The sequence below is a fragment of the Eleutherodactylus coqui genome, chromosome 9 (assembly GCF_035609145.1).
Source record: "Eleutherodactylus coqui strain aEleCoq1 chromosome 9, aEleCoq1.hap1, whole genome shotgun sequence".
NCBI classification, from domain to species: domain Eukaryota; kingdom Metazoa; phylum Chordata; class Amphibia; order Anura; family Eleutherodactylidae; genus Eleutherodactylus; species Eleutherodactylus coqui.
This window is the reverse complement of record NC_089845.1, coordinates 78149992-78163367: the sequence shown is the minus strand read 5'-3', so window position 1 is coordinate 78163367 and position 13376 is coordinate 78149992. Positions and strand designations below refer to the sequence as shown.

General features: G+C 41.3%; 1 long non-coding RNA gene across 2 annotated transcripts in view; it reads left to right on the top strand.

Annotated features, from left to right (window-relative positions):
* Nucleotides 1–989: 989 nt before the first annotated feature.
* Nucleotides 990–13376, top strand: part of LOC136578798 (uncharacterized) — a 72665-nt gene continuing 60278 nt past the window's right edge. Inside the window, exons 1-4 of one of the 2 annotated variants that reach the window (XR_010786663.1) lie at nucleotides 990–1060; nucleotides 2212–2278; nucleotides 2840–2909; nucleotides 3305–3484. This is a non-coding gene — a long non-coding RNA (uncharacterized lncRNA). Of the gene's footprint in view, nucleotides 1061–2211; nucleotides 2279–2839; nucleotides 2910–3304; nucleotides 3485–13376 lie in introns of those variants that run through there. The other variant, XR_010786662.1, reaches the window with a different exon arrangement.

The window sequence follows — 13376 nt, the reverse complement described above, 5'->3', positions numbered from 1 at the left end:
CTGTGGGCGTCACTTGTAACTCAGGGCCGCCAACCCATGTCTCCACCCATACTTCTGGTGGAGACATGGTACACTAATACCTAAATATTGATAATAGTAATGGGACTAAATGATTCCATTATATGTCATTGGTTTTTATTTTTTACTGTTTAATAGATATATATTTTTATTTCAAGCAATGAAAACACTCTGGCAAGCTCTGATTTATCAAAATTCCCCAAACTGTATAGCAGCTGTGGACATCATACATATTTAACTGTACTGAATTATTTAATTTTGGCCTCATTCCTCAAACAACTCTCATGGGAAGTGTTAAACTTGAGACTACAGGTAAAATAATTGTCAAGGCGGGTAAGCACTACAGCTATACCATTAAAGCGTTTGTCTGCTTTCAGACCACCACTTTCAGATGTCTTATCAAAAAGAGGTGAAATCCCCATTTAAGATGGTTGTAAATAGTTAAACTTTTGCCGTGACATCAATGCTATCTATTTACTTTGAAATGATATTATGCGTCACCACCGTGTTATGACATCACTTTGTGTATTATTTCTGTACTGCGATATCAATGGGTTTTTTAGCCATATACTATGCATGACTTTTGTACTGGGTGCATTTTCTCTTTCTTATGACACCAGTGTTTTTGAATAATTGTATGCTGCGACATCACTTTGTTTATTACCTTTACCGTGCATCGCTGTGTTTGTTATACCTGAAATGTAACATAATTGTGTGCATTATTCTTGTGCTGCAACATTCCTGTGTCCATTTTTCCTGTGACAGGATGAAAGGTCATATCCAAGCAATGACTTTCAGCTAGAGGCGGCAAGAAGGAAGGTGGGAGGTTTGAAGGAGGTGGCAGAGTTTAATGTCACACTGACACAGTGAACTTGTGGGCTGGTGAAAGTATGAAACCATTAATAATGATTGATAAGGGAATGTTAAGTGAGATAGGGGAAAGATGATGAGTTCAGTTTTCTCCATGTTGAGTTTTAGAAAGGTGGAAGAGAAGAAGGAGGATGTCACCAATAGCCTTTCTGAGATTTGGGATATTGAAAAGGTAACTTCTGGGCCAGAGATGTAGATTTGAGTCTCATCAGCATAAAGGTTGTGCTGAAAACCATGGGATTCTATGAGCTGTCCTAGGCCAAAGGCATAGAAAGATAAGAGTAGGTATAGGAGGATAGAGCCTTGGAGGACACCAACAGAGAGGGTGAGAGGATGATTTGGTGTGTGAGCAGGATACACTAAATGTTTAGTCAGGGCGGTACAATGAGATCCAGGACAGAGCCAAGTTTGTGATGCCAGGGAAGGAGTTTATAATAGGAGGGGAGGATCAACTATGTCGAAAGCAGAGGATAGATCTAGGTGGAGGAAAATGGCCTAACGTTTCAAGGCTTTTGTAGTGGCCCAGAACATCTATTTCTGGCCCCTCCATAAATGTCATACATGTAATGTCTCTTGTGTAGATGCACTGTGCAAACTGTCTAGTTTCTTGTTATTTGTATTGCACAGCTGCAGCAAATGAGAGGTTAATGTTTGCATGAGACTGGGAGATGTCTGCAAATGTATCAATATTTGACTAGTTAAGTGATTTGTGTAGTCCATAAGTATGATTAATTTGGGTGTGGTAGTGAGTCAGGAAGATTCTGAGTTCATCAGAGAGATCAATCTCAGAGATACAGTGAGTCTTCAGCAGAGAGCCACATGGGGGTACCTTTAACCCTCATGTGGTGAAGAATGGAAGAGGAAGAGCGGTTATCCTGAGGACCTCAATGCCAGGAGCCAGATAGAGAGAAAGAGAGACTGAGAAAGTGAGAGAATGGAAAGCGAAGTAATGTGCAGAGGTACCGTACTTCAAGAGTGCCTGTTAAGTGACCCTGCCCCTATCCTACTCTGGAGAGTTCCCCTGCCAGGAGTGGTTCCTAGCAGATAACTGAGACTGTAGGACCGGTTTCCTCCTGAGTTTCCTCCCTGACCTCTAACCTCCTGTTTACCTACACCACTGTATTCTTGAGTGTACCCTGATAAAGTTTGTTCCAAGTAAAGGTTTGTCAGGCCCTGACCTTTCCCAGAGTCTGAGGTACTTTAACACTGTCTGAAGCTTCTTTATTACCACCAAGGGTCATACCGGTGGGTAAAGGAACGGTGACGTCACCTGTGACAAAGTTATATCCTGTTTTCCATGTTTATTGGCCATCCCTCTCCTAGGTATGTCCGGAAGAGGCCCAGCACTGCTCTGGCCGAGGCTACATGTGTCCCTGCGGGAGGGAGCCTGGTAAGTGCCACCGTGACGAGTGACCACTCTACCCTCCCAGCTCTTCAACATATGCCCTGTGTCTAGAGTTACCCTCTGGGACCATGCACTTTTACATTCAGCAGATTGTTATTAACTTTGGTTAGGGCAGTTTCAGTAGAGTAGTAGGGACAGAAGTCAGATTGCAGTTGGTCGAATTGTGAGTCGGATGAGAATTGGAAGGACCAATAAAGGTAGACGTGCTATTCAAAGAGTTTTAATGCAAATAAGAGCAGTAAAATGGGGGGGGGGGGGTATCTGGAAAGGGAGGAAAAATTGAGGGGTGGCTTTTTGAGGATGGGTGTGATGGACACATGTTTAAAGGATGAAGAAAAATGATCTGTAATCAATCAGAGGTTGAAATCAGAGGTGGGTTGGGGCTGGGCTACACATGGTGGTAAGGTTGTGGATGATGGTAGATAAGATTGAGTAACATCATGATGCACTGTGGGTGCTTGAAACACATTGGACTCACTGGACTTTTTTGTAAAAAGGCCATGTAACGTGAATAAAGCTTACATTTTATATTTCCATTCTGGTGAGCTGGATGTTTTCTACTCTATGAATCTGCTGGTCCGACAAGTTCTTGAACTGGAAGGGGAGGAGTATATAGGTGAGCTGGTTTCTATTGTCTGACATCTTGTATAGACTATTTCTGTACTGTAACTTCACAATGTAACTCTTTTGTGTTTATAAACCTTTATTATGAAATCAGAATGTCTAATAGCTTTGTGTTATGTGTTTCTTATTCTACTTACTATGATAGAATTCAGCTTTTTAGCATTTTTTTCTCTGACATGACTTTGCCACTGATTTGTTTATTATCCATGTAGTCTTCTATTGCTCTGGGCATTCTTCCTGTTCTGTACAATATCCTGGGTAATTATTACTTTATATGTGGAACCACAAGGAGCAGTAGTCCTGTATTTTGACATCACTGTTTGCATTATTCCTGACATGACTGTATTCATTATCCACTAACTGTGACAAATGTCTTCCTCGTCGCAGCATCAATTTGTAGATTATCCCGGAGCCGTGTGATCGCTGTATGTCCAAGCTCTGCATTATACCACCACTTGGCGTGTTATTCATGTGCTGTGACATCTTTATGTGCATTATTGCCATACTGGGATTTCACTATGTGCCCTGTTCATCTGCGGTGACATCAAGTTGTATAATATACCTGTTCTGTGGCATCGGTGTGTTTATTAACTTTCATGCGGCATTAAAATGTTGTTGTACTATGCATACAGTGGTCTTTAATATTACAAATTAAATTAGTTCGGGGATGACCATTGTAAATATTGTTATTTGAGACCATAATTCTATGGAAAAACTGGTAATTGGTTATAAAAACTCCAAATGTCAATGCAAAAATAAAATTATAGAAAAATAGGCAGATAAGTTATACAGACATGTCTACGGCCATATTGGTAAGATGTTGTGGGTCTCCCTGCGTTTTACAAGTATTTGTAATTAGCGGGTCTGCCGGCAGAGACCGCGTATGGCTGCAAGGGTACTGTTGCATTTTGAAGCCACCGGAAGCTAGGGGTTTGACAGCCCTTAGATGGCGGAACGCCCCTAGCTCCCCATTGGCTGCAAGATACTTCGGCCAGGGAGCTGGCAGCACACTACACACTGTGGAGGGCGACTGGGCTCTGTGACCCAGCACAGCTCAGAAGCCGACAGGGACGCTGACGAGGAGCAGCAGCAGCAAAGTAGTCCTCGCAGCCCTGCTGCCATTATCACTTTCACCTACGGCATGGCTGCCCTCCCGACGGGAGTGCACGGACAGCGGCGCTGACACTGACTGGGGTGGGGTGGGGTTGGGAAATTCCAGCCAGTCCTGCGTGTTGGCATCGGCAGCGTGGGCGTGCTGGCAGGGGTTCACACTGTAGGGGACAGTAGGGTTAGGGTTGGGGGTAGTTTAAAAGTTAGTCGTACATTTCCAGCATTATATGAAAGCATTTACTGATAATAAGGTACGCCAAACTGTTAAACTACCCCTAACCCTTTATCCAACCACAAACTCCTTCAACACTCCTAAGACCTTGCAGAAGGCAGCTTGCAGCCAATCAACCACGGGGGGCATCACCTGGCTGTCAAACAGCCTAACTCTTGACTACACACACCACTTCCAGTGGTGTCAAGATACAACAGTACCGGCTGCAAGTGTGTTTCTTTTTTAATTCTCTAATCTGTTTCATAGCGGAATTGCATATGAAAACGAAGCCCATACGCAATGTATTGCATATGGACAGAGTTACATATACTGCCTATACCAATATATAGGGCTCACGCCGTGTGGTATGCAGAGAAATAGAGCATGCTGCAATCTATTTCTCGTGCGTATCTACAAGCAGTGTCTACACGCTCATGTGCATGGATCAGTGAAAGTCCATTGACCCCATTCACTGTGCATCACACAGCCGTGCAATGCACACGTAATATGCTGTGAAAAAGCTGCCTGTGGACATGAGCCCTTCAGCAAGTCTTTACATCTAAAATCAGAAAGAGCTGCTAGAAGCTGTAAATCACTTTCTATGATGAGTACAGCAGCTTCTTCAGGGTCCTGTACAGAATACAGACTGCTCTAGAAAAATAACACAGAGCATCCTTCAACCTGCATTCATAGAAGCCACTCTTCTCAGCACAGGTACAAGAGGTTCTATGGTCGGCTTCAACCAGGTGTATTTGTGCTCATAATTGCACATACAATACGCAGATAGTAGAGCCCATTAGTTTGTGCACATTTCTGTATTTTGCATGCATATTCTGGTTGTGCAAGAACAAAAATAGAACGTGTTCTGTTTTTTAGCATATTTGGGCACCAAAGGTCCCCATTAGAGATGAGCGAGCACTCTCTCTTACTCTCCCCCCCAATGCCCCCCCCCCCCGCATGGTCCTCGGTTGAGTAATCAGTTACTCGACAAGACCGATGCTCGATCGAGTATCAGCCTTAAACGAGCGTGCTCGCTCATCTCTAGTCCCCATTTAAGTCAATACGGGGTGTGCAAGTGTGTGCACAATATGCAAGGAGGTGCATGAAATACTGTGTAATTCCGCAGGAAAAAGAACACATCTGGAACTCATCAGACAAATCAGACATTTGAATTGGTGCGTCTTTGTGTCCAATGCGCAAATGAACATGTCAAAGTACGCTGATAAGCATGTAAAAAAGCCTCCTTCAGTGAGCAAATACGCTACGCCGAGTGCGCGCAATTGTGCATACCTTCGTGTGAAGCTGGCCTTTTAGATAGCCAATCAGTATATTAACTGCAGTAACACCAGTTTTGTACACTGTTTTTCCAGTGAAATGCCATTGCTGATTGACTTCAAGTTACGATGGCCGAGAAAAGACCATTAATAAAAATGTTGTAACCTGAGGCAATTGTAACTCGAGGGGCCACTGTATTATCATTCTACCGTGAGAATATGATGTTTTTTATCCTTATAATGTGGTATCAAAGTGTGCATTATTCCGGTAATGTGGCATTTATTCATGGATTATCTCTATATTGATGTGATATGGCTGTGTGTATCATTCCTAGATTGTGATATCGCTTTGTGCACTATTCCTATGCTATGGTATCATTATGTCAGCTCTTGCATTAATGCAAAGCTCTAATAGCTTTAGCATACCTTGAGGACAAATGTACTCCATGAAGAGCCCCGGCTTTACAGACTGAGAGAAAGGCTTTAACTACTTTAGAACTGTGCTCTTTTTAGTCTGAATACCTAAAGCTTTGTGGAGTGTTTTAAAGCTCTTCTTGAAAAACAGGCTTTTGATACCCAGGGGTGGGGGGTAGGTGCAGGTTTTATGCCTTAAGTTATTACATGCTTGTGACTTTTCTTAAAGTTAACAAAACTGAACAATTTCTTTGAAGCATACTTCACATATTGGTTATATCAAGGAGGTAAGTGTGACTCTTGTTCTGCTAAACAAAACTTTTCAATACTTTCAGATATATTGTGAAGAAATGAAAAACTAATTAATTTCAGCACTTTCAGATATATTGTATAGCTATGAGAACAATAGAGGGGATACAGTGGCAAGCAGTGATGGATTCACCATCTGCACATGTTCAGGAAATTGTGTAAGCAAACTAACAGTACGTAACCGGTGTGAGGGCAGTTTGTCCAAGATTTCTTGTCCTTTCATAAGTTTGTCCAAGAAAAAACTCGTCTGGGCGGACAATTCGTCCAATCTCAATTTCTCTGTCGGTCTGTGTATAATTGACGTCATCACAGGCCCTTCAGCGCTTGCACTACAGGACCTGTGATGATGTCACCGTCATGTGATCAGTTAAAAGTTTTTGAAATGACAACTTTTTTACTACAGTATTAGATCAAGAAGTGGTGACATCCGAAGTTGTCCTTCGGACAGGGATTTCATATAGACTATATGTTCGAGAGGAGAGCACACAACTCTTTTCTTAAGTATGACATAAAGTATCAATGGTGAAATGTCAACTGTCTTACTGGACGAGGAAAGCCATTGGATGAAATGTGGATGTGACGAAAGAAATTGGACTAAATGTCCTAGTGGACAAGGGAAGCAATGGACAAAATCTATGGATTGAACAAGATTTGGATTGGACGAAAAAAATTGGACGAAATGTCCTGAAACCACGTAACTAGGTAACTGCTGAGGGTTATAATTAATTTAACAATGAATGGTGTATAACTGATAAGAGAATAGTCCCAATTACAAAATATCTTCATCTGCAAATGAGTTTCTGGTAAAGGTGCTTTAGCATGGAACGATTCGTTCAGATTCCCATGATCCAATTAGAACTGAATGATCATTCACTCGACCGTATTTATGCTGGCATTTTGCCGTGTTAAAAAAATTGCCCAAAAATTGCGACCTTACGAAGTATTGCATTCCAATGTATTCATTCAGTTGGGATGCAGATCTATCAGAGTTAAATGGACTGTGGTGTAGTCTCAATATATTGTGCCTATTGCTGAGAGTCTTCATAATGATCTGACAATCATACTGGAATTGTAGGGTGAAATTATAGCTGGGAGTCTATTGTAACCTGTGGTGACACACTCATTTTTAAGTATGTCAGCAAAGTCATTTTAAAACACACTGGCGGACCTAATGCAAAAATTTAATTTTCACACCATTCCACATAGGCCTGTACCCAAACACCAGTCAGGAACACCCAACAGGACATGGATACAAGTAAAATCAGCTGTGTTATCAATCTGTCATCTCACAACCCCAGTAATGTGGAGCTCAGTGTCCTCTCCAGGGGACTTTCATTCTGTCCTACCAAAACACTTGATAAAACAGAGCTGTGTAGCGACATGGAGGAATATTTCAGGAGACAATGACTGAAAGAGTTCTTCCATGACAAAGAGGACACAGGACGTTCAAGCACTCAAACACAGGAGGAACTTGGGGCCAAAAAGAAGTCTATTTGGACACCCTCTCCTGGATGAAACCCCACTTTGGAGAAATTTATAGACTCCTTTAGGCATGTGGTGCAATCTACTATACTGGACAAGCAGGAAAGGGAAACCTTTAATATCAATATGCAGGAAAGAAGGGCCATCTATGCACTCAGGAGCAACAAGGAGATCACCATTAAGCCTGCAGATAAAGGTGGTGCTATAGTCCTCATGAACACATAAGACTACACAAAAGAAGCTGACAGACAGTTGACAGACACCAGATACTACACCAGACTGGGTCATCAGAAGCCTGTCTGCAGGCTTCACAAAATGTCTGGACTTGATACCAGAGAAGACTAGGGTTTGAACTTTCTACATGCTTCCAAAACTACACAAAGCTGACAACTCAGGGAGGCCAATTATCTCAGGTGTGGGAACCCTCACTAAAGGAATCTCAGGATGGGTAGAAGGAGTCCTCAAACCACTGGTGAGAAACACAACCAGCTACTTGCAAGACACCATGGACCTACTGAACAAACTATCAACTGTAGGTTTTCTCCCCGATCGCGCAATCCTGGCCACCATGAATGTGGAGTCCTTATGCTCCAACATCCTACATGAAAATGGACTTACCGCCTGCCAGGCACACCTTGAGGCCAATGGAGTTGCCTCTGAATCCATGTTACAACTCACAAGGTTCATCCTCACACACAATTATTTCTCCTTTGGTAAAGAGATATTCCTGCAACTCACCAGAACCGCCATGGGCAGTAAAGTGGCACTGCAATATGCCAACCTTTTCATGGCAAAGCTGGAGAGTGACTTTCTGGCCTTCTGCTCCAGCAAACCACTGGCCTATGTCTGTTACATTGATGACATCATAATCATCTGGACCAACACCGAACAAGAACTAATAAACTTCCATGAGAGATTTAATGCATTCCACCCCACCATAAACCTGACATTAAGCTACTCATATACCGAAATCAACGTTTCAGACACCACCATAAAAATTTCAAAAAATACAGACATTCCTATACCGAAAACCAATTGATCAGCCACATACCTCAGACGATCCTAAACAAATCAAAAAGTCTATCGTCTACAGCCAGGCCATCAGATTAAGGTTGAGACATCGACACAAAAATATCTATAGTCGATAGTATCGACCATCGCTGAACAAACTATCGATTATTGTAAAATATCGGTGGAAAGCTATCAACATTTCGATATATCAACTTTTTTAAATGATGTATAAAAATAAAACAGGTCTAGGGTTAATAAAGCAACACATCCTGATGGGATGTGAGCATGATTTGTGTGTGTGTGTTTGTGGGGCTGCGTGCCCTGCATTTTTTCAAGTTGCCGCTGAGGGACCAACGGTCTCCATGGCAACTTGTAAACAATGCAGGTCCTGGTAATGCGAACGCAGTGCCCCAAACGCAAATAGTAATTGCGTTAGATGGTCTCCTATCTTTTCTATGGGTAGTGCGTTTGCGTTAGCCGCTGGACGCACGAAATGCCGCGTCTCCTTTTCTGGACGCGACCTTCGTGCGTTCAGTGCAGCCCTCCATCTGCATGTGCAAGGCTTTCATTTAGAGAGCATTGCCCACAGCCATCGTGTTAGACGCAAGCATTGAGAGCCTGCATCTAACGCGATAAACAAACGCTTGTGGAAAAGGGGCCTAAGACCCCACGTTTTCTGAGAGTCGTTTTGCCTGGAGCAAACCTTATTGGTGACAAAGAGTCACCTGACACTTTCCAAAAGTTTCTAGAACTTGTTTATAAGTTCCTTAGTTCCGCGAGCAAAACTACATCCTGTACCAACACAAAGGAAAGGGCAGAAGGTAAAGAAAGAAAATCTGGTCACCGGACCGCAAGACACGTTTCTTCCTTACAAAAATCGATATTATATCGCCTTAAACTATCGATGTTACCGATATATCGGACATAACAATATTGGTGAAAGGTATCGCCAAAGCATTAGCGATATATTGATATTTTGATATATCGGTTTTCGATGTCCCAACCTTACATCACATACAACCAGATCTGCTACATCCTAACAAACAGAAAGGAACATTTGTACCATCTTAAAAGGACATTTTTAAATCAGGGCTACCATCCCACCTCAAGTGATGACCAAATCACCAGAGCCACCAGGATACCCACAAATCAACTACTCTGATACACAGAGAAAGAAGGAAACAATCGTGTACCTCTAGTAGTGACCCACAATCCGCAGCTAGAGGTACTAAGGAAAACTGCAAAGAAACTCCATCATACCCTACACAAGGATGACTGTCTAAAAACCATATTCCCGGACTCTCCCCTTCTATGTTATACACAACCTCCAAATTTGAGTAACTTTATAATCAGGAGTGCATTGCCCTCTGACACACAAAAAGAAACTTATGCCTGTAATGTAAGGAGCTGCAACACCTGCTCAAATGTACTGACCATGGACAGGATACAAATCCCCAACACAAAGCAGGACTATGAGGTCCCTGGGATATTCACATGTTCCACATCTGATGTTGTGTACCTGATCATGTGCAGTAAATGTCCTGTTGAGGGGCTTTATGTTGAAGAAACAAGACAAAAACTTAAAGCAAGGATGGAATCTCATTGTTAAACAATTAAACAGAGAAAAACAGAATTACCTGTGGCCGAGCACTTTTCGAGTCACGGACATGGCATAGAAAATCTGAGTTATGATAGTGAAGGGCGATTTCAAGTCACAAAGCCATAGAAGAATTTGGGAATATAAATTTATAACAACTTTTGACACTTTCAATAGAGGGTTAAATTCTTCACAAGGATTTATGCGTGAGTGGGAAGTATATGTGTAGGAGATTAAACCCTTAGTGACCAGCCTATCATGTTTTTACGCCCTGCAGCTGCAGAACATTTATGAAAGGAGATCGTGGGGTGATCTCCTTCCATATATTGCGGCTGCCAGCTGTTTCTTACAACCGACACCTGGCGACAACAGCTCCGATAAGCCACGCAGCTCATCGGAGCTGTCAACCCTTTAAATGCCACTGTCAATTCTTTTATTTAAATGCCCCAACTGAAGGTTCGGAGGTCCCGTACTGTGGGTATCATGGCAGCCCGGGGCCTTCTGAAAGGGGAATGCCTATCAAGCCATACCCATGGGGTGGCTTGATAGACTGCCTGCCCGATCGCAGTATGATGTAATTCTATGGCATTATATCATACTGCAGGAACGATCAAAGTATCGCACGTTGTTGTCCCCTTCTGGAACTAAAGAAAAAGGAAAAATATGATCAACAAAGTTTAACTAATTATTAAAAAAAGTAATAAAAGTAAAAAAAACAACTTTTGCTATATTTATAATTAAAGAATCGAAATAATAAAACAAAAATACAAATTTTGTATTGCTGCATCCATAAAACTCTGATCTAACAAATAAATGCATTATTTACCTTGCATGATGAACATCGTCAAAAAAATAAATAAAGAACACCAGAAATGCGCTTTTTTGGTCACTCTGTCTCCAAGAAAAAAATGCAATAGAAAGCGATCAAAAAGTCATATGTATTCCAAAATGGTATCAACGCAAACTATGGGATGTCTTGCAAAAAATGAGTCCTTGCATAACTGTGTTGACGGAAAAATGAAAAAGCTATTGCACGCAGAAGAGGCCGGGAGAAAATAAAAAAAAATTAAATATCTTTGAAAAAAAATACAAGTAGTACAGCAAAAAAAAAAAAGAATCAGCAAGAAAAAACTAGAAACAAGACGCACTGAAAGATGGCAGAATTAATTTTTTTCCTATTTTTCTCCCCTTAGAATTTTTTTTCAAGTTTTTCAGTACATTATATGGTACATTAAATAGTACCATTGAAAAATGCTACTTGTCCCGCAAAAAAACAAGCCCTCATACAGCGACGTGATGGATGAATAAAGGAGTTACAATTTTTTAAAAGGGGGGAGGAAAAAACAAAAATGGAAAAATGGAAAAAAAGCGTCACTAAAGGGTTAAAACTGAGCGAGAAACAGCCAAACATTGCTACCAAAGGTGAAGTTATGGAAGACAGTTTTATTCCACAGTTCATACACCATGGCAAGACTAAGTACAGCATCAAGACACAAGGTAGTTATTCTCTCCCTAGATTTCAAAGCTGACTGTAGGATACATAGTAACATAACATAGCATAGTATGCTAGGCCGAAAAAAGTCATATGTCCAACCATTTCAGCTTCTTTTTCCTCCATTTATGATCTAGAGAAAAGGAAAAAAATACGAGGTAGAAGCCAAGTTTTCCCATTAAAGGCAAAAATTCCCTTGAGTGTCAAGATGTGCTGTTCAAGTTTTTTTTGAAGAAACACAAAGAAACAGGCAACGTTGAGGACTGTAGATGCAGTGGTTGGCCAAAGAAACTTACTGCAGCAGATGAAAGACACATCATGCTTACTTTGCTTTGAAATTGAAAGATGTCCAGCAATGCCATTAACTCAGAATTGGCAGAAACCAGTGGGACCCAGGTACACCCATCTACTATTCTGAGAAGTCTGTTCCAGGAAAAACATTACCGCTGAGGACTCACATTGATGGCCTCTCACCTAGCCAGTCAGAATCTTACTGGACACTGATGAGGGGCAGTAATCCGGAAACGGCTGTATGTACATGGATATTATGGCTTGGCCTATATCCCTGGCCATATCGCAAGGTCTGTTAAAAGGTTGAATATTGACTCGTAGGGTTGTCAGTGTACCATTTCAATAAGTAGCGCTGTGGAGGAATATTCCATCACTTGGCTATTTTTATAAAGCAATTAAAATTAAAACTAACATATTTTTCCTAACTTTCTGAAACCCACATCTCCATTGAATTCTATGTGTTAGATCACTTAGTTGAAGAATTGTAAGACACTTCTCTTGTTAATGCACATAAGGCAAGTCATTACCTTCCAGTCTACTCTATACTTATTTTACAGATGGCCTCTGTAATGCAAATGACCGACAGTGAACTACAGGTGGGGGGATACAGTAAAAGCCATGGCTGCTCTACAGGGAGCTTCAAGCATACTTCTTTTACAGCTACTGAAACGGGTACAACCAAGTCATAGAGTTCTGTAGGTCTTTTTCTGCGCTTCATATTACCAACCTTATCCTTATTATGTTTCCCCTGCAATAACTTTTTCTTTAGACTGTCTACATGAGATATTTAAGGCATATGAAGTGAACAGGTTAAAAATGAGTGTGCTAATGATTCCTAATTGCCACTTGGCACATGACTTATCTGCCCAGGGCGGTTCAAGGTTCAAAGAGCGTCTTTCTGATGTGAGTTAACGCTTGCTAAATAAATGAGAAAAGGTAATAATGAGAACGCTGGATATAGGCAATGTATTAGTACATTTATTTTAATACTAATACAGAATTCTCCCAGTACAATATTATATTTAGATGCACTCAGTAGCATTGCTTACAAAAACAGATGCTAGATTCTGTATTTCCTTCAGATACCTGTGCAAGGAACTGTTTCATGTGCAAGATTAAATTTTCAAAGTGCTGGCAGTAAATGTTAAATTGATTTTCCTTGAGGCAGTGTAAAGTATCATTCCTTGACCAGAAGGAGATAAGAGTTTCCATCTGAAATGAGTATATGATTGCATATAGGAAGCCTACATATGTTATGCTTAAGGAAA